At 39.6% G+C, this 4,861-nt stretch overlaps 2 pseudogenes; one reads left to right on the top strand and one right to left on the bottom strand.

Annotated features, from left to right (window-relative positions):
* The first annotated feature begins 668 nt into the window (after positions 1-668).
* On the top strand, positions 669-2,702 carry LOC138013823 (uncharacterized; annotated as a pseudogene).
* A 17-nt stretch (positions 2,703-2,719) lies between these two features.
* Positions 2,720-4,861, bottom strand: part of LOC138060080 (uncharacterized) — a 2,738-nt pseudogene continuing 596 nt past the window's right edge.

A 4,861-nucleotide genomic window follows, 5' to 3' on the forward strand; every position in this document is an offset into this window, starting at 1 on the left:
TCCTCAAAAACAACGGCCAGCCAAACTTATTTCCAAAATATGGAAACTCGAAGCAAAAGCCTTTTATCCATCAAGACCAAGCAGGCCCGTAACCAGGATTTTATGGGGGGGAAGTGCTAACGAGGCCAAAGTTGACCAAACTAACGAAATGTATTTTTTTATGTAGCAATACATGAGAAATTGAAAGTCGGCAAAGTACACGTGAAAGCTAGCGCTCAGCAGTTGTCGATTAGAGTATTCATAAATGGCGGCCGCGCGGAACAGCCTGGTTTCGAATACATGAGAACGAGGCTTGGTAGGCCAGCTAAAACTTAGGGCGCTTTCCATTTGACAGAACTGACCGGCCAGACCAGGCATTTGGAAAGTTTAACTCTACAACGCCTGCAAATTAACACTCTTCGAGGATGACGTACACTCCTCCGGACGAATACGCGGGGTTATCATGCAGGTGCTCCTTCAAATTGTTGGATTTTCTCTGCAAAGTGACGGGTCTGGCCGGCGAGTTCTGACAAAAGGAAAGCGCCCTTAAAGCGCACTTAGATTTGTATTATATTAAAGTTTCGAGGCGATAAATGTTACGCAAAAATATCCTGAAATCTTTATTTCTTGAAGGATAGTAGCGGAAAAGATTCTATTAGTCTCTGTAGGCTTGGTAGGCCAGGGATGAAATGGCCTCTACAAGTCGAGATTCAGACGCGGTTATTCTTACCGAAGACGATGTTCCGGGAGCTGCTTTGGCTGGAAGAAACCCTTCTTCACTAAAGAATGAAGAACTCAAGTTTTGGTTGCGATGCCGTGGCGATTCACTAAAGGGACTTAAGACGAAGGCACAGCTTATAAAGCGGTAAGCAACATGCTGGCAGCTTTGTTGTACAGATTTGCTTTCAGAGATCAGGCACATATGATTTAGTTTCTGTAAAATTTAGAATTCCTTATCGACTACTTTGCAGTTACGACGAGTATATTAAAAGTGGAAGAGATAAGATGGTGATCGATACTGATCCCGATGAAATCTACACGAAAAGAAAGGCAAGGGTCTCGAACATTTCAAAAGACACCGCTCCTTCGTCAAGTGTGAAATATCCGAGCGATTGCTGGGAGAAGTCGCTTGAAAAGATGCCTTCTTTCACAAGAGCCGAAATGAATCAGCACATGGCAAATTCTGGAAAAAGAGTTGCAAATGCTGAGCATCATTCAATTCCGACCAATTTAAGGAAAGCTAAAACTTTTCTGGAGGACGAGTACTTGAAGGAGATTGAGGCAAACAGTGATCAAAGGTTATTTTATTTCAAGGCAAAGTGCTATCACAGTTTCAAGAAGAGTGAGGCCCCCCATGCTCTTCGTTTTGCTATGTGTATTGTGTCAGGCCAAGTCATTCAAGCCACCTGTTCATGTAAAGCTGGCAAATTTGGTTACTGTAACCATGTTCTGGCATTGATGTTTAAAGCATGCAAGTTTAGTTTATTTGACAGTAAATCAACCGGTGATTTATGCCAGGATAACGATGAGCAGCCGGATCTTGCATGCACTTCCCAGCTCCAAAAGTGGCACAAAAAGGGTCGTGGTGACAAAATATGTGCCCAACCGGTAATGGAAGTCACCATTTCCAAAACTAAACTTGATGAAACTGAGAGCAGAGAGGGAGTGAAATGTCTCTTTTATGATGCAAGAACTAATCCCTAACATGATGTTGAGGCCGAAATGAAATTTAAAAAGGCCCTAAAGCAATTAAACCCCCAAATGGGCTTAGCACTAATGGAAAGAGATGATTCTTCCATTAACAGTTGTGTGGAAACCAAATTTGGAGAAAGCCAGATTGAGTCATTTTGTAGTTATCAGTTGAGTCACACCGAGCCAAACTTCGTGGCTACTGTGGATATTTCATCAATGCCAAGAGAAGATGTCAGCGCAGACACTGAACTTACCTATCCCAGGTTTCCTCTGGACTTGCGCAGTGATTTTGTTTTGCCTAACAACTTAGATGTTGCTAAAAAAGCACTTATTAGTTCCCTTGTTGTGGATGACGCCATGATAAACAATATTGAGGAAGCCACAAGAGACCAGTCATCATCTGAGCAGTGGAAGAAGGAACGTAAATTTAGATTTACTGCTTCAAAATTTGACTTAATCTCAAAAAGGCAAAGGAATCATGAAAAATTGGCAGCTGACTTCATCAATCCGAAGCCGTTCACCTCAAGGTATGTCGAGCACGGTATTAAAAATGAACCCATTGCAATTGAACAATATGAGAAAATTATGTTTACCCGAAAGACCCCAGTAAAGGTTCTCAAGAGTGGTTTTGTTGTTTGTTTGGATATGCCATTTCTTGAAGCCTCACCAGATGGCAGAGTTGTTGATTTTGGCTGTCGAAATCATTTTGGACTTGCTGAAGTGAAGTGTCCAGAGACAAAGTTTCAAGTCACTCCACTGGAAGCATGTCAGGATCCAATCTTTTTTTGTGAGGCTGTTAATGGACAATGCAGACAATGCATAGGAATCATTCCTATTACACTCAAGTGCAAGGCCAGATGGGTGCTAGTGGAGCCTCATGGTGTGACTTCATTGTCTACACAAAGAAGGGAATTTCAATGGAGAGAATCCCTTTTGACACCGCCTACTGGGCAACTCTGAAACAAAAGCTTGAAACCTATTTCTTTACCTATTTTATCAAAACTGCGGCTAGTGAGTTTGCAAAATGCTAATCAGTCATTATGAAAACAAATGCTAGGCACTGCAAGTGCATTTTATTTATATACATGTACATAATTGTAGGTTTAGCTTACTGCTTGGTCAAAAATAATTATTATGAACCAGTGAAGCCTTTAAAGCTTCATCACCATCTATTTTCTCGTGGCAGTGTAATACTTAAACAAGCCCAAATCATGAGAATAAAGGGATTGATCACCAAAGACCAAATTAATTGGCTTGGTTTTTCAGAGAACCTCTCACAACTGACAACTACAACACATGTAGGGAACCTACAGTGGTGAGGAGAATTTCTGTGATTATATTGAAGCTTTAAAAGTTGAGGAGAGTTGAAGTTACATAATTTCATGTAAATATGATAAGAAGTATATTGTGTAATCCTTTTGAAAACAATGATAAGAACCTTATTTTCAACATAATATCTTGCATAAAGACCTTAGCCTGAACTAAGAAAGTCAAAGAATTGTTATTTAGATTGTGTACATAGAATTAAAACTGACAAGAATGATTCCAGTTAAAAGTTGCATACAATCATTTGTTAGGACAGGTTACAAAAAACAAAACAAAAATTGTTCAACTGAGCACCATATTTTTCTTCATAACATCTCTTTAGAAAAGGATACACACAAAGGAGACTGATTTACCCATCTTGCAAATTTATATGTGAATTTTGGGTACATTGTTGTGGTTAAATTTTGATCTGTTTATATGTAGAATATAATATTTTCCTTTACTGTTTTCAGTTGAATTATTTTACATGTATTCATCTCTATCCCCTGCCTGGTTGGCATTTTAACCAGAAAATTTACTTGTCACAATGAAATCAAGATCAATTTAACCCTTTCACTCCCAGAAGTGATTAGTATGTAACTTCTCCTTATAATATCAATTCACTATTCAGCAGCCAGGTGATGAGAATGAATAAACGTATCACTCAGATGGTGTTATTTTGATCAAACTCAAATTCTCTTAAGTAATATAAAAGGGAATGTCTAGCAGCTAGAAAGGAGAATTACTAATCAGATCTTGGGAGTGAAAGGATTACGCACTGATGATGGGGTCCTGCATGTTGCACAAAATGGCACACACACACCACATTTGATTCACTACCCCAAAGAGGCTCAATGGAATAACCCCATCAAATATCAGAAAATTCTTCACCTTATTGATAGCCCTCTCAACATGAATTCTTAAGCTAGCAATTTCCTGTGTTGCAATCACATCTTCAGCTGACATCTGATCAGACATTCCCAGGAATGGAGGAAAATTTAAGGAAACACCAAGGAGAAGAATGTATTCAATAGTAAAGCCCTTATCTGCCATTACAGAGTCCTCATTTGAAAAGGGAAGGTTCAAGAATCCACTTCGCTCTACTATTTCCCTGTCAGATATGCTCCCAGCGTAAAGTTGCCCAATAAATGTAAAAAACCCTTTTGGAGAAATTCCCACCAGTGCCTTTGGTATGGTGTTTATACGAGCTAAACAATTCACTATTTAGAAGAAGGCTACTAGGCATTTCACATCGTACCTCCGTACAGTCAATGATGACCCTTGTGCTTGGATACTTTGCCTTAAAATCCTGAGGCATTGTCTCGTCTACTAGTTTTCTGGAAGGCCAAATATTTATATGGCCAAGTTTCATATACATATAGTTAATCCAAGAAACTTACCGGTGGCTGAGAAACATTGAAAAGATGAGCTAAATGTAATTCAGCGAAACCTTGTCTTAGCCTACACAATGACAAAAAAAAACTCGTCTACTGGTTTTAGAGACCTTGGTCTCCCTTGTTTCACAGCCTTTGCACTGCCAGCAATATCTTTTCCGGACAACCAGTACTTGATGTTTTCTCCCCCGGCGCCACGATCTAAATAGTCGTACAGGGCCATCATGGTCTGATAGTTAGGAAATCCAGTGTAAAATGCTACGAGCGAGTCATTTAACTCGATGTTTTTCACTGAAAACAACTGCGTCTCGAGTTGCTCATATTTCTGCTCCAGATCGGCAACTTTCTTTTTCAATTTCAAAACCAAGTCCTCTAGATCTTCATTTTTCACGTGAAGTGCGGATAGTTTCTCTTGCAGCTCAGATATTAATAAATCTTTCTCAGATTTCTCGAGAAAATCAGAGTTAGATTCTCGGTCCGGTGTCTCTATT

Source organism: Montipora capricornis, chromosome 8 (assembly GCF_036669925.1).
Source record: "Montipora capricornis isolate CH-2021 chromosome 8, ASM3666992v2, whole genome shotgun sequence".
NCBI classification, from domain to species: domain Eukaryota; kingdom Metazoa; phylum Cnidaria; class Anthozoa; order Scleractinia; family Acroporidae; genus Montipora; species Montipora capricornis.